Raw genomic sequence first — 18,238 nt, 5'->3', positions numbered from 1 at the left:
TTGTATTAAAAGAGGTAACTTGGATTAGTACTCAGAATTTGTATCGCAAGTCAAGAATTAATCATAGCGCGTCCATTCTATTTCAATATTTTTTGTGTCACTTAATTTTACTTTACGTACTTACCTACTTATAGTTAATGATTAACATTTTTCGTCTTTTCACATTATAAAGACTTCTATAAATATGTGGCAGAAAGCAAGTAGGTAGTTATATAAGCACTTCATAAGGGGATATAGGTATGTACTTTATTACATTCATATCTTATCCATGTCATATGATATGAAGTATATCGTCATAATCTTGTTTCTTAGTATTTAAATAATATTTTAGGTATGTACGTAATATTATATAAATTTAACAAATTAATGGCAAATGTAGAACGGCACAAACAGAAGGTAGTAGAAGAACTACAATAAATGAATCAGACATAAGTACATATATCAGTGCTCGATGCCGTTAGCGTCGTGCATTTGGCTAATCTCGTTGGAAACACGAGTTCTCAAACCCCTAAAAATACTACTAGTAAATGTAACAAACTAATAAGACTAAATAACTTAAGGCAACTGAAGGAGCATAATCTAAATATCTAAATAATTTTTGATCTTCTAAAACACTCTATCAAATGACCACGTGTATTCATTTATTTTTAAAGTTGTTTAGATTCATGAATTTACTTATTTAGTATTTATTTCTTTAGTGGGTATTATACAAGGTTTTAACTTGGTATAATACCAACCCATTATGACTAACTATGTATAGAGCAGAGTTCCTATAGGTACAAGTTTATAATAATATAGTGTCGTTAGCAATGTTATCGTCGACTGGTAAGTATCATTATCTGTATCACAGACTAGGTAGTAATTTAGAAGGAAAGAAATATTTAATCACTAACTGGTAGATATAGCTAAGTATATTTCAGTGTGTTTCCATGGATATGTTTGATTTGGTGTAGTTTAGAGTAGAAACGAGCTTCGCCTGAGCAGCGAGCGAGCCAGACGAAGCGGCGACTGCCGCACGCCGTGTCGTCGCCGAGCGGCTTTGTCGCGCGCCTGTGCCTGCGCCGCCAGACTGTTCGGCGCCTGCGCTCACAAAGGATTCATTGTATTCTACGCGGCCGTCCGATTCTATAGAAGGGACCCTTAGCTTTTCTTTTTTTCGTCAAATTCCCAATACCAGAATGACAATCAAACAATAGGTTTCCGTCCCTTTATTGGCACCTTATTTTTTGTTCCTACCTTCAAATAGATGGACCTACCTACACTTTCAGCAAAATCACAACCTGTTCCAATCGGCGAAGATTTGGTCTCATCACAGTTCAATTGTATTTGTAGTAGCGCCATTCTGGTAGTTTTTAAATAAATTTTGTGTCTGATGAAATAAAATGGTGAATCTGTCGGTTTGTCATTTCTAATTTTGGAGTGAAAAATCACTTTATGCCTAAATGTTATTGGGTACCTAGAGATGGTGAATGGTGTCTACAGCGACCATTAGGTATCTAGAAGAAAGTTTTTTTAATGTGTGATAAAGGAATGGTAACTCCGCCTACGCTGTCGGTATACGCTGGCGGGCACCAATGATAGATGATAGTTGAGGATGAAGGCCTGTCAGTCGGCCCATCGTTAAGAATTCGACATGAATTAACCATGATTTCCAGGGGGAACCGCGTGGAAGTCGAACGGGTTCTAACAATCTCATTACTAGCAATATACCCTATATTGCTAGTAATGAGACTGTTAGAACCCATTACTAACAAACTTTTTCCCCCCTAGAAAAGAGCTTAGGATTCGCTACGAATTTAGGATTAACTACTGTTTATGCAGTAAAAAGTAATCAGTCGTGGTCGAAGTTGTAAATAGTTCCGCCGTTAGTACTAGGTGCGGCAGACGCCCACGACTCAACAAGACCGGCGCGGCATAATGTGGCGCGGCGGGAACAGCTCACCAAACAGGTTTCCTCTCACCAACAACCACGTCGCTCGTATCGTCGCCGTTACCACGCACACCGGTTGCTGCTTCGGGCAACCTGCAACGAAAGTGGTCAATGAGATTACAAATCATTATGATACATTCTACTAATTTCATTGCTCTTCCTTACTTGATGATACAAGATACTACATTATTTTCCACATAATATACCTATTGTTTTTACAAATGAAATATACAGGTATCTAGAAGCTCCGGAGAGTTTAACGTTTAAGGACTAGTATAATTATTAAGACATGCAAGAGTCACTGATCGGTAGTTTTTTTTAATGAGTGAAAATGGAATGGTAACCCTATCTGCGCTATCGGTATACACTGGTAGGGCACCAGTGAGAGGTGACAGGTGACGATGAGAGCAGGTCAGTTAGCCCATTGTGAAGAATTCCACTAGAATTAATCACGATGGTTTCCAGGGGAAACCGCGTGGAGATCGACATGATAGGGTACATTGCTAGCAATGGAGAAGTTAGTCCCCCATTACTAACAATCCCTTTCCCCCCATTGATCGTTAGTGGCTATGACAAATGTAAAAAAGATTGCGAGTGGTTAGTATTTATTTCCTATAAATAATTCTTTCATATCCTAATTCCCAGGTGCTCTGAAGCATAATTAAAACGGCGACGATACGAGCGACGTGGTTGAGGGAGACTTTGTACAAAAGTCGATTGCTTGGGTACCTCTGTCCCATTCGTGTTTCAACCGTGAAGCAGTTGTTTGCATGGCTGTGTTTCGGTTTGAAGGGTGGGATATGGCGTGAATTTACTGGGTACAGAGGAATAACACCTGAGTCCTCAGGAATGGCAACGCATGGGGGGTATCATGGGCGAAACAGAATACTCTGTTATGTCCATGGTACTGCTCATGTCTATAGGCGACGGTTACCACTTTCCATCAGGTGGGCCGTCAGCTTGTTTGCCATTCTAAGTTGTATAAAAAAAAAAAAAAAAAATTGAAGTTACTCCAAACCCCACCGATTTGGTCCCTGCGAATCCAAATACTTTCTCCAAATGTTTTTGCTATATTTTATACGATGCCTTTAATAGTTACAATGTATGTTATGTGGATGGCGTCAATACACCTCAGTATTATCTACATCCGCTTAATAGGTCCATTTTGATATGTATAGAATTTGGTGAACGTGCATATAAGCACTTAATACCTATATAATATCGCGTAAACAACGACGCACATTATACAGTGCCTTCTGAGTGAAATTCCTGATTCCTAAGTACCTACATCGATATGTAGTCGATAAGATTAGATTACAATGACGAGGAAGGTCATTTCGAAGGAATGCTTTATGTATAATAACATGACACATGCATCGTCAGTTACATATAAAATATTATTATATATTATGCCTATACTTATACGTTTGAATTGGAAGTGACGTTGTAATGATAAACTATACCTACCTATGTATTAACCTACTGCACGGATACTGAACTTTTTTCATACTAAAATTTTTAATAGGTTAATATTAAAAATCATTGTGTTATCTAATAAGTATCCATGTATAATATATACTACTAGTTATTACAGGAAGACTGTATAATAGTCATCCGGTACCTCTATCCCATCCGTGCGTCTGTCGTGAACTACCTATGATTGCATAACTGTGTTTCGGACATCATGTGAGGTCCATGGTGCTGTTCATGTCTATAGACGATGGTTAACTCTTTCATCAGGTAGGCTGTCAATTTGTTTGTCATTCTAAGTAGCATAAAAAATACCTACTATGCCTCTAATATATTGGCCAACTAATAAAGGAATGGTTCTCTGTATTTCTGAACTACCAACAGGTATTGCTTGTAACACATTTGATCTTTGAAATTGCTCCTCGAGAATACTGTTTCTCATTAGTTCTTTGAAGTAATGTAGTGGCCTATTGCTATATCAGCCTGTTGAAGAGGAAGGGATTTTTAGTAATGGAGAGTAAGGGTCCCGTTGTTAGCATTATACCCAATCAGATCGACCTTTAAGTGGTCCCACCTAGAAACCATAGTGCTGAATTCCAAGTCTATTCATCACGATGGGCTAACTGACCTGCTTTTATCCTTACTGGTACCCCACTGTCGTATACCGTTAGCGCGGGCGGTGTTACTATTTCATTGTCATCCACTAAAGAAAACATCAGCCTGTTGATGCACAAAAAAAAGATTACCTTATCGATCACTTTGTTTTTTTTTTGAGAAAGTTCTTACTTAAATGATTTTTTTGTTATCAAAAAGTATCAATGGAATATGTTTTCGTTTCTAGCACACAATTATTTGTAATAAATATGCAGTAAGCATCGTGTATATGAATTACTTACAATTGCATGTACACGATTTATTATTTGTAAGAATTTGCATGAGGCATAAGCGTGAATGCTTCAGGACAAAAATAGATGATTGCATTATATGGCCGTGATAGCCGCTGGCTAGGCGCCACCGCCTCCACGTTTTGATTCGTTGCACAACGTTTTATAGGTAGCACGGCGCTCGCAAATCTCAATATAGTGTGTATTTAGGTAGGTATAAATACTGTGTGGAATATATATTTTCAACGTTTTATAATAATAGGTTCACGTAGGATAGTATAGTAAAGCATAATGCTTATATTTTTTTAATCAACTTGTTGCGTCGAATATGAATTCGATTTAAATGTAACCTTACCACACTAGCTGTGGTATTTTTTATGTATTTTATTTTGCAAGTGTTTGATAATGATTAATATTGTATTCCTGTAAAATAACTGCAAAGACCATAATGCGTATAGCAAGCAAGATAGCTTGCTGTACACATTATGGTATATGTTTATCTCTTAAAGATTTTTTGTGGGCTTTTTTTAGACCTATAAACGAGAAATAATCCCGTCATACATTATTTTGTTATATCTCAAAGTTTTTAAATTTTTCGAAATCTTTAGCAATCGTCGTCATATTTTAACCAATTTACACAAAATCATAATAAATTATAGACTTGAACTTTTCTCAAGAATCGCTGTATTGATTAATGAAAATCGCATGACAATCTGTTCCGTAGTGAGTTTGACAGCCCTATTGCTAGCAATATGCTCTTTTAGGTCGACCTCTACATGGTTCCCCCTGAAAACCATCGTGATTCGTGAACAATTCTTGTTGAATTCGTCACGATGGGCTAACTGACCTGCTTTATTCTCACCTGTCATCCTTCACTAGTGCCCCGCCGGTGTATACCGATTGCGCGGGTAGGGTTGCCATTCCATTATCACCTATTAAAAACAAATCTGTTCTGTAGTTTTTGAGAGAATAGTAAAAACGCAGACATACGTGGCGAGGGACTTTATAATATGTATTATTTTATAATACCTAAATGCTGAGATCAGTATCCAGGATCAGAATCTTGCCTCATGACTTGCACTTGCAAGATGCAAGCATGGAATCAGCATTCTGTTTGTAATTAGGTTAATAAATAGGTAATGCATTTTTTTCATACAAACTTTACACTTTTATTTACTTTAAAAAATGGAAGGAAGAATTACTTAAATGACGTTAAATTAAGGAATTCAATCACAAGAAAGAACATTGGCATTCTGAAAAGACAGGGGGTAATTTGTTAACTTTGTATGAATTTTCATCAAAATAAATTCCAGTAGATACACTTACCAAGGCATTATACAATCATAGACTAAACAAAAGGCATGAATTATTGTGCAAGTTGTTAACGCGTATTGGCGCACGTAGGCGCCTTGTTCGTATCGTAGATAAGTACTTATTAATCATGCGATACGATTAGAGATGGGCAATCCACCTGGGTGGGTTTAAAGTCTGGTGGGTACAAACCGGGTGTTTTGGGTTTATTGGGTTTAAACCCCATAAACACCCAAATTTTTGGGTGTTTATGATTTTGTACTTCATCATCGTCATCTCAGCCGCAAGACGTCCACTATACTGGACATAGACAATATTATTATGCAGCCTACAGAATAAAAAACTTTTAATTTGATTTTGAGTTTATTAAGAAAGAGATGAAAGTAAAATGTAAAACTACAGTCAATCACTGTTAGATTCAGAGTTATTACAAGCGATGAATTGTATAGGTTCGATAGGCTCTATTTCGTCTAAACTGTTATGTTCATTTACTTGCTCAATGAAAGCTTCTAAGGTATTTTCTTCATTAAACTAAATGTCCTCGCATTCAGCTTTATGTTTAAGATTCCAGTTATAACAAATGAATGAAATTTTTTCAGTTCTTTCAGTTGTAAGTCGATTTCTTTTGTTATTATGTATGTAGCCTTGGATACTAAAGGAACGCTCAGTGGCTGCCGAAGTACAGGGAGCTGATAGAATACGAATCGCTACTTTGCTTAACTCAGTGGAACCACAAATACCTTTCCACCATATTAGGGGCTCAATGCTATCTAATGAGCTCCATACAAATCCTCTGGCCCAAAAGTTTTCTTTAGCTTTATAACACGCCAAATCTGCCATTACATTTGACAAACTTAAGTGTTGGCTTAAATTGTAGATAAACTCCATACCCTTAAGTTCTTCCTCTTGAGTAAGTTCGACTCCTAGAGTCCTGGGGTCTAGAATATATGCTGCAAAATGTATTGGCCTCATTGCCATATTGCATCTTGAAGATACTGATGTTAGAATCTGCTGTTTGCTTTCTTCGCTCAATGTCGAAATCTCATTTAATGCAAAACGTATCTTAGCTTGTACATCTCTAAATGTAATGTATGTGCGATGCAAACGATTCTGGTCGCTCTCTAAGTAAAATATGCTTTCAGTGACTGGTTCCAAAATACTTATACATTCCCCTGTCTTCGTCCAGAAATCATCACTTAGAATTAAATCTTTAATATCTCTTGAAATTACCACATCTTCTCTAACTGTTAATATTTGCAAAGCTATCTTATTTGCTTTCAAACTTTTTAACGAAGTAACATGACTTCCCCATCTTGTAGCACAAGGCAATTTTAGTGTTTGTGTAGAATCTTCACCCTGCCTTGATTTTATCAACAAGGAACTTAATCGTTGACTCCTTTTAACAGTTTTTATTATATTTATGGCTTGCATAATAAACACAGTTACTTCTTGTATCTTTACAATATCTTGGCACAACAAGTTAAGGATATGTGCACAGCAACCGAGAGGAACAACATGTGGATATTTGAGTTTTGTTAATTCGAATGCCTTTTGTATATTTCTAGCGTTATCGCCAATAAGTACAAGAAACTTATTTGCTCCATACACTTTCATTACTTTTTCAACTTCTTGGCTAAGGTATTCACTAGTGTGAGGATTACTTTCTGTATTCAAACTTTTAACGTATGCAGGTTGAGGTTTTGATATAAGAAAGTTTATTATTCCTTCATTTCTTAAATTAGACCAGCCATCGCACTGAAGGTGTAAGTAACTACAAGCATTTAGTTCCTCATTTAACTCAAAACGCATTTCTCTATATATTTTATCTAAGTATTTTGTCGCTAAAGCTTTACGTGAAGGTATTTTAAATTTTGGTTGCAATTTTTCGAAAAATTGTATCCATAAAGGATGTTGCACCATCGATAATGGCGTCCCTGTTACAAATATAGCTCTCGCTAATTCTGTTTTTATATGATCATCGGTGTCTTGAAACTCAGCATTTATTGTAGTGTTAGCAGACGACGAGGGGCTTATAAAAGAATCATTTGTCTCTATCTCTGACAGTCCAGACATTTTGGTTTTGGACGAGCTATCTTTTATAAGTTTCATAGAGTCTTTTAATGTTTCTGGAGATTTTGGACAAGTGATAAGATGTTGAAGCATTTTGGCAGCATTACTGAATTTGTAGACCTTATTACAAAGCTTGCAAGAAACAGACTTGTTTGGTAAAGTACGGTAGTGCTCCCATATGCGTAAATCTTTAGGTCTCCCCATTGAACCTAAAAAAATGAACGATGATTAGTTGGTCTGACGAAAATTCAACAATAGAGTGCCTATTTTTTTACAATGATTATTTCTTGTTATTTACAATAAATTTATTAAAAAAATAATAAAATAAATACAAAAAACCTTTGTAAAATTACATCTCCTCGGAGGATTAAACGCAGACGCTAGTTTATTATCGTATTGTTCTGTATTTTTCTCAGCAACTTCTTTAATTCGATTAGGTACTTACGCATATTATGTTAAAAATAAATATCTAGTACACATCTTAGGCTATCCACCATTATTATCCAATGACGACTCTCAGCTAACTATGCACTATCATCCAAAATAAACGTGTATGGAAAATTTTATCCCAGTCGGTTGAGGATTGAGGATAATTGCATCAACATACGAACATACCTACATACTTTTATTTACATAACGCAAGCTAAATAAAAGCTTGTAATAATACATCTAATTTTAAGTTAAAATTGTTAAGTGATCATGATATAATTGTATCATTCAAAAATCCACTTACCTTTAATTATTTCTTGTTAAGTATAAATATTATTTCAAATCTGCTCCCTTAATATGCACTTTTTTACTGCTTTTCCTACCTAACACGTTACCAGGAAGTCACGTTACCAGAGTCAGAGTAATAGTGAACACTTTTTGACAGTGATTGTCGTCGCCTCATATTCAGCGTCGACGAATAGGGGAATCCCCAGTCATAATGTATTGCATGCGTGGCGGTCTTACTTCAAATCCATAAACAAAGAGATAATTACAGAACTCGATACTAGATGGCGCTGTTTTTGTTTGAAGAAAGTTTGCGGGCTAAAATACATAGAATTTCATCAATGACTTCCACAAAGAACAACATTTCTGTTTTTTCTAAGTCCGTATCTCTTCCGTATATTTCATAAGATATAAGCTTGGGCTACATTGTTATGCAACGTGATTTTGTCGCTGTCTTGCTAGCAGGGTTGACAGATATACGATTTAAATCGTACTCATACTATTATTTGTCTATTTTTTAATGTACGATCGTAAAGATTATGATCGTAATTCGCACAAAAACATACGACTTTTTGGTTACCTGGCAACATTTTTATTATGAAACGAACATGCTCACATCATCAGTCACATGCAACAATTTATTGGGGATTTCCCCTTCACATCTGGCAGTCCTGCTTGCTAGAATATAGGTAAGTCAGCCACAGTTACTGACCATCGATATTTAAAGGGTATTGTTTTTGTGCTAAATATTTCATAAAAACGTTATTTAATACTTTGTGGATTATTAATTTAGTTGATAATCACTGGAAGTAAAATGGATGCTAATTTGAGAGATCAAGATCTTCGTATAAAACAGTTAATAAAAGAAAATCTACGTAAGTACTCTTTTTATACCTAGGTAGGTAAGGTATAATAAACACAAAAGGTACTTAGATCGCGTGTGTTCGAAGCATTTATTCTAATAAATTTAATTTAAAATTGTAGAAAGAAAAAAATGTCTGCCAAGCCGTAGCCGAAGCCGATCTCCAAATATATTTGGCGATAGTGAGACCCAGTGTCCAGATGATTTACCCAGCGTCGTCGCAACAAAGAAAAAAACGAGGATAAAGTAAAAGAAAATTTACTGAAAGAAGAAACAAACTGTTCTAAATGCTTAATTTATGGAGAAGAGGATAAAAGAAATGAGTATTTCGGACTGTTAGTGGCTCAAGAATTTAAATATATACGGCCATGTGTGCGAACGAGGTGTTATGAAGAAATTTTAAAGTATCTACGGGAAGCAAAAGGCCAACATGTTGATCAACTGCAACATGAAAACACTGAAAATTAATTACTTTCATTTTATTATATATAGATTTTTAAAATTTCCTGAAATATTATTAGTTAACGTTTTATTTAATATTGTAGAATTGATCAATACAATTTATAAAAATAATTTATTGGTATTACTTACATATTTTCAAAAAAATACGTAAAAACCTATTTTTTTGGGTGATTATGGGAGTTTATGGGTGTTTATTGGGTTTTTACCAAAGCACCGGGTTTAAACCCGGTGCTTTGCCCATCTGTAGATACGATACACATTCTACTAATAGGTATCTACCTTTATATTTGTGCCGTAGAGTACTGAATAATAAATATTGCAGTGCAAAGATGTATTAGAATATCTAGTAAAGCTAGTATCGGCACGAACTGTGACTGTAGCCGGCAATTTATCGGCATACCTAATTGTTTATTCATGAGTATGCACGCGAAGTGAACTGTTAGTTATTTGCTATTGCTATCGCATAATCGAACGCACATTAACTATATGTAATGAATAGGTATATAACATAATGAAGCACGGTTTACGACTAAGTTGATGCGTGCATGACGCCTTGACGCCAGCACCACGCAACATTGCGCATTTTCTATCAGGCACAACGACAAGATGCTTCAGTTTTAATATTATATACTCTGTAATATATTATTTTGAAATTAGTATTACTATATACGTATACTAATATTATTACGTGCTTCTTGGGGCACAAGAGGAAGAAATAACTGTTTGTAACTAAGAAAAGTAATTAATAATTATTGATGTTGACTAAACGTTGATTAGACAATAAATACGAAAAATAATATAAGTTTAAAATATTTCAAGTTCAATACCAATGAATTGGCATAAGAGAGCGCATTTAAAACCTAAAGATAAAATTTGATTATCATTGATTTACACATTTTCAGCTATAATGATTATTAACTCATTATAATTATAAGTCAGAGCAAGAGAATAGCTAAATATGTTAAAAATTGGGGGCAATATGAGATGATTGTTTACAACAACAAACGTTCAGCGATATGATCGATAGGTATACCACTTGGGTAATGAACATGATTATGACTCTATCTACAATAGCACTATATTTAGAGGTGATGCAATAAAGCAAACTGCGAATATTTGGCGGTGAATGACTGCTAAATTGATACGCAAACATTTGTTGTGAATACGTGCTTCGAAAATACTCTGCGCACGTGACATCGTAACATGCTACGGTTTTTATAATCTTGGTGGTGTAGTGCTTAAATACATTGCCTCATCTTTCAATGATTACGGGTTCGATCGCCGCACAATACAAATATTTATTTGTATTTATGTATTTTTATTGATTGTCTAGTCTACCCATATTAAAACTTCAGTTAAATTTGAAGTTATGTCGTCATGTTCTGGCTAAGTAAATATGTAAATTCCTTGGTCCAGGATGGTTCAGGAAAACTAACATTCTATTATATTTCTTACGTTCAGAGAGTCAAAGATATTTTGTGTGTGAGAATGGCAAAAAAGCTGACCTGTAGATATGAGCATGATTAATACAAGTAAACAAGGAAATCCATTTTACAAAAGTAACTCAAGTGGGTATATGACCACCTTTATCCTATTACTGACACCCCGTTACTGACAATCCTTTTACTCTTGCAGAAATGGGCTTACGGGGGTAAAGTCATTGTCAGTAATGGAGTCTAACAGCTCCATTGCTAGCAATATACCCTATCAGATTGACCTCCACGCGATTCCCCCCGGAAACTACTCCGGTTAATTCTAGTGGAATTTGTCTAATTAGACTAATTGACCTGCTTTCACCCTCGTCCATCATCTCTCACTGGCGCCTCACCAGCGTATGACGATAGCGCAGGCGGAATTACCATTCTGTATTCACCCACTACCACTACGACTTTGTACAATGTTTTCCTCTGGTAAAAGTATTATTACTTCATATTGTTTTTTTTTTTATTTATTACATTAAAGATAGATAATAATTTAGTAATACTATGATATTGTAATACACACTACTATATAGCTTACCCGGAACTTTTTTAGCCTGTACCTCGTCAAATGAGCTGTTGTTGACAAGGTTATTATATCTATAATATAAACAAGTAAACAGAAAATAAATTATGGTCTTTTGACCTAAGTTATATAACTAGATAGTATATAATCGTTTATCTGAAGTCATGAAAAACATGTAAGGACGACTTTCAAAAGATTTTTAAATACGTACAAATATGTACAAGGTCACATGCTAAAACGTAGATGCAGGAGCATCACGGTTTGTCCTTATCGTAGTACGAGGTTTGTCCGGAAAGTACGTATAAAAATTTTTTAAAAATTTTATTTTACAATTATTCAGGTAAATCAATTTTATCCCCTTCAAAGTACTCCCCCTGTGACATAATGCACTTGTGCCAACGCCGTTTCCACTGTGAGAAGGCTCCTTGAAAGTCCTCTGGTTGTAGGTTTCTCAGCTGCCCCGTCGTAGCTTTTTTTATCTCATTTATGTCCCCCAAATGCCGCCCCCGAAGTACCAATTTGGTTTTTGGGAACAAGAAGAAGTCACACGGGGCCAAATCCGGCGAATAGGGGGGTGTTCGGTCACCGTAATGGAATTTTTACTCAAAAACTCACGGACAACAAGAGAGGTGTGGGCAGGGGCATTGTCGTGGTGAAGAATCCAACGCCCCTCTCGCGCCAATTCTGGACGAACTCGTGCCACACGAGCTTTGAGGCGTCTGAGCACATCGACGTAGAATTTTCCATCAACTGTCTGGCCTGGAGGGACGAATTCTTGATGGACAATCCCCCGAACATCGAAAAAAACAATCAACATTGTCTTGACATTTGAGCGGGATTTTCTTGATTTTTTTGTTCGTGGTTCCCCGGATGTTTTCCACTCTTTGCTTTCACGGCCATTCTTGCCGAGTTTCGAGAGAAACTTGATTACGACGCGCTGCTCTTCAACGGAAGCGGGCTCCATGCCGACGGGGTTTCGTTAAGAGGTAACTTCACAGATGGCGTGACAAGCCAGTTCGCACCGCACGGCGGTCAGACCAGAACTGAAGCATTGTTAGGGACATAAGGAAGGGGTCCTGCGCTTACCTGGCCTCCCCACTCCTCTTTCTCGCATTCCAGAACACTTTTATACGAACTTTCCGGACAGACCTCGTATAGACAACTGACCGTTGAAATGATGAATGACAATAATCACCGTAAATTGTAAAACGTGTTCAATGATGCTTTAAGGCAATTAGCAAACTACAGTTAATAACTTAAAGTTTATTTCTTGCTTAACTAGTAACAATATTCAATATTATATATATATATATATATATATACATAGTCAATATTTCAGAAAGTAGTTACATTTATTATTTTATGTATTATTTATAACCTCTTTATTTATATTGCCAATGATAATTATTGTCAGTCCAAATTAATTTATGCTGAACAAGGGCCTGTGACTTGATTCTAATAAAAGATAAATAATATGTAAAATCGTGACTACAAACTTTGGATAGGAATGATTGAACGGTTTCTCAATTTTTGTGATATTTGAGCTGTCTGTTTTTAATTCTCTCCTCTATCTGTCATACAATCCGTCCATCTCTACATATCCGTGGTCACTCCATTTAATCGTAAGCATTTTAGAGGCAACTGCATAGTACTTATTTAAAGATATTAGGTGTTTTATTATATAAATTTATAAGTATATATATGTTTATAAATTACTGAGTAGAAAAAGGTGTAATTACATCTTCTTGTATCTTAATTAATGGTAAAAATTAATTAATTAGTTAGTAAAAAACGTTATTTGGCGTAGAATATGGTATATCGTTCATTATAAGTAGTTCAAAGATCATTCATAACATAGAAAAACTAGTTTTCTTCTTTCCTTGAATACTAGAATGTATTACACAGTAGTAGTATAAAATAAATAATATTAAATAACTTTTATGAACAAAAATACACCTGCAATTAGTTAAAAGTTTATGACAAAATTAACAATAATTTAATATAAGTATAAAAGAATTGCCGTGATAAGCTTCTGTTTTCGGTTTTAGCGAAAATTGAAACATAACTCGAAATTCGGTTTCGTTTTGTATGAAACCTTATTTCGGTCGAACTTACATTACTCACTCGGACATTTTCTAGTAATTGCATTTGTTGTCAACATATTTTGGTATGGAGGCAATTTTAGTTTATAATTCTAGAGATATTGATTAAGTCTAGGTAGCTAGGTAGTAGTAGGCTAGGAACAGGTAGAGCTGTTCTTTTATATATATATTTCGCCTGTTATTCTTGTTGTTTTCTTTTATCAACTTAGTTTAATATTAATCCTACAATTTCTATTTTTAGGAGGAGATAAAATTAATTTAGATTTTTTTTTAATTTCAACATAATCATATCTATAAATTTGATCAAGGAAGTAAAAGTTTAACAAGTGGGTTACTGCACAGAGCTGTAATGTAGAGCTTTTCTATCATTATTAAAAAAAATACTCAAGCTGCAGTAGAGTGGATAGAAAATCTCCAATGACATATTTATTCAGAGGCTTTTCTATTGATTGATGCCATTGTTGGTTGCCATATTAACCTATTAATGGTTCACTCAACGAATAATGGCTTGATGGGTCTATATTAACTCCATTACAGGAGGACATTAGTCTGTTATAATTACAGCTTCTTTTTGGAATATTTCTTTATTTTCACACCGCTGTATATTACTTTGTTCCCTTAGTCACCTATTAACCTGCAACTGACCTGCTTTCATTCTTACCTGTCATCTCTCTTGGTGATGCTCCGCCAGCGTATACCGATAACGCAGACGGAGACGGACTATTCCATTTTCCTCTACTAAAAATATATATCCTAAGCATGAAAAGGAGAGATAATATATTGAATTTTCAATTGGTCACCACAAGGAGAACTACAATAACAAATTCTATCATTAAAATTTTTCTGTCATGATAATTACATAAAATTGGCAAAAATGTACAACTTGTCAACAAGACAAATTTTGGCAAATTGATGTAATTAACGAGTGGTCCTCTTCACTTCGTAGAAAGCTAACGTTCGTGAATGAGGCGAACGAGACTTGTGTAAGTGAACAAGATGCCGCTGCTGGCATGGCAGCAGGTGAGACCATCTCACCTGAGTTGACCACAAACCGGTTGTCAACGACCGGACACACCACTATCTACCTCCACTTGTCTCTGTATCAATGTAGATTCAAAATAAACTATACATTTAACTAATAACAAAATTAGCACATTTTTATATACATTTATTGTATTTAACACCTAATGACTTTTAATAAGATTTTTGTGAAATAAATGTTATTTATTAATATCATAGAATACTACGAGGACGAAACCAATGTGGGAAGTACATCCTATCGATATATTACGTAAATAGAATATTTCAATAACTTATTAACATTTCAAGTATTTCTTAATAAGCACATTATCAATTGTTTTTAATGTTAAAGATAATTTTAGATGATTGTAACACCAAATAACAAATATTGTCTATATATATTTATGATTCATATTTTTAATTAGATATTAATAATATTTATGTATCAAATATATGTATTGGCTGTGTGGCCCCGGCATAGAATAGGTCACCCCTTCCATTTCCCGTGGATGTCGTAAGAGCCCACAATGGGAAGGTAAGGGATGGGCAGCAACGGCTCTCTTAAATATCTCTAAAGCCTGACTGCGGTTGCCAATCCGCCTGCCAAGCATGGCAATTGCAGGCAAAACCCCTCAAGGGGAAGCTTATGTTTAGCAGTGTACAGTTAAAAGCTGATATGATGGTATAGGTATTTTTTTCGCCATGACAAAAATTGTATTGTATTAGCCGTCAACTATCCACTGTTAAACATGGCCTCCCTCATTAGGGAGGTTTTGCCAATATTAGGTGTTGCCACGCTTGGCAGACGGGTTAGCAACCGCAGTTTGGCTTTTGATGATCTTTAATAGGGACGCTACTGTCCATTCCTGGACCATAATTTCCCTTAGTCGCATCTAACGACACCCATGGGAAGGAAAGGGGTGGCCTATTCTATACCGGAACCTACATGGCGACAAATAATAAAATATATTATAATTTTAAAGTTATTAAATAAAACATTTCAAATTCACTGTAAATTTATCTAGTGAAAATACGTATGAAGAGTAATATAATATGTGTTTGCTTGAGATTTTGTTCACGTTATTCGATACCTCGATGATTCGGACGTAATCAACTATCTCCAATTAGTATTCCTATTTAGGGAAATACATTATGTATGGATTTAGAAAAGTTTCTCCAAGCTGATGTAATACTCTTACAATTAATTCTGCGTTTGTTTATTTTTGTCGTAGCACATAACTTGTAGTGCGACAAAAACTACCCTTCAGATTTGAAAGTAATTAGATTTTTTTAGACTGTATTTAATTACCAAATTTAATCATCGATTTTATGTTATAAAATAACCCAAATTTGTATAAATAATAATAAAATAATTAAACTTAACTGATAAAAAATAAAACAAATCCAAGAGAGACAATTTGCCTACCTATATCTAATCAATGAGGTCTGAAAGATAGACAAATTAGTGCTGTAATAAAATAATAATCAAATCTTAGTAGAGTATAAAAATCGTCTATATTATTGCCACAAAAATACTAAAAAAAGTGTTAAAATACTATTTAAACAATAGCGTCAGGGACTAACTTTTCTGGTATTAAAATCTCTAAATAGGGTCAACAAGCAGAAGACTGTGTATATTGTATGTATCAAATTTAGCCAAATACGCAAAATAAGATTTTTTTTTTTTAATTTTCCTTAGGAACAGATCAATAATGACGCTAATTATTTCATGGTTAGCTAATGGTTTCACAGTTATTAACCATAGCTGTTTATAATGTGTGTATCATAGGTAAATTTGTGTGTTACACTACTTACTTTTTTTTTTATTCTCTTACCCAGCCCACTAAAGGTTTGTCTCAAAGTTCACCCACTCGAATTCCAGACGATGCTAGCAGTAGTAGTCCATTAAGATCCGACAGAGCCAGTATTGATACAGTTATCAATGCTACGATCTCTGAAGATATATTATGGAGTTCAAACTGGTCCCCATTTAGGTGACGTTTGAAACACGTGTGCTTAACACTTCAGCTTCATCGGCTCTAAATTTGGGACTATTAAGAAACTTTGAACACTCTGTCAGAGACAAAAAGGAATAAATTTTAGTGTATAATCGTCGACTATACGACATTATCGCAAAGGAAGTATTATTGAAAGCAAAAAGTCGCGTATCAATAGTTTTGTTTATATAGAAAGAAACTTATTTTACATACACTTTAGGTTTATGATTTCCAGCAACGCTGTGGTTGATATGATGTTTTGAGTATACAGTGGATTCATTGGTATGGCGAGCAGGCTGCGGCGTCGATGCGTCTGTCGGTCTGATTAGCTCATTTTACGAGCGGCGGCCGTTTGTCTGTTCGACATACAGAGATATTTTATAATAACTAAAGGTTTCAACCAAATTAAGTGCGTTCTTCTAATCAACGTTTCAACTCCGACCAGATTTATAATGCCATAGATGCTCTACTAATTGCGCTATTTGTAGAGCTTATATGTCATGTATCAAGAGTATTCTTTGTAGAAAGTTTTTTAGACTTAGACAGTTTTTTAAATAGACAATATCAACTATTGTATATGTATTACAGAACAATAATAACTCTTTCGTGTAACCAAAATTACATGCAAGTATTAATATATGTAATGCAATGCGCATGCGCAACTAACCTTAAAGCCAATAAATAGTAGAATACATTTTGTGAGTTAGCTATTTATATAATGGGGATAATAGAATATTCTCATACAGCCAAGAATAAAAGTAGATTGACACGTTGTAAAGACTTCAATTGCCAAAGAGTCTACAACTGTCTTTATGATAATCCCGATCAATCTGTCAAAAGTAAACGACTAAACAGAGAGACTACCTGTATTTTAATTTCTGTTTAGTCTAGTTGCCAAGTTCATAAAAATATTGATGTTAGTTCATACAGTCTCGTTATAAGGAATACATTTGCTTATGTAGACTTTAGGGTGTGTATAATATTTAACGTTTCAAATGAAAAGATTATGGGCGTCCGGCATCGCAACACCATACGAATGCCAACAAAAACTGGGCCCAGCCTAATGGAATATTTTGCGAACGCCATGATGTCATGGTGGATTAAATTACTGGTTACCATGGCCTTGTCTGTCAGTTGGTTCTAAGTACTTCTCAGTACATATTGCTATTTGCAAAAAAAAAAAGTACTTATAATTGAAATATAATTAAAGTATAGTGTACCGTGTAGTAGTAGTTATGGTTTGTTTCGTTTCAGAATTAATATTTAATGATTATAATAATATCTATGTATAAGTCAAAACCTACTTTATATATAATATAATATAATATTCCGCTTTATTGTATCGTTCAATCACTGTAGGTGTATAAAACTTGTTTTCTAGAGGAAAATGCTGTAACTTGTATAACCAAGTT

This window comes from Galleria mellonella, unplaced genomic scaffold (genome assembly GCF_026898425.1).
Source record: "Galleria mellonella isolate WM207_F2 unplaced genomic scaffold, CSIRO_AGI_GalMel_v1 utg797, whole genome shotgun sequence".
Classification (NCBI taxonomy): Eukaryota; Metazoa; Arthropoda; class Insecta; order Lepidoptera; family Pyralidae; genus Galleria; species Galleria mellonella.
This window is presented reverse-complemented; position numbering follows the sequence as displayed.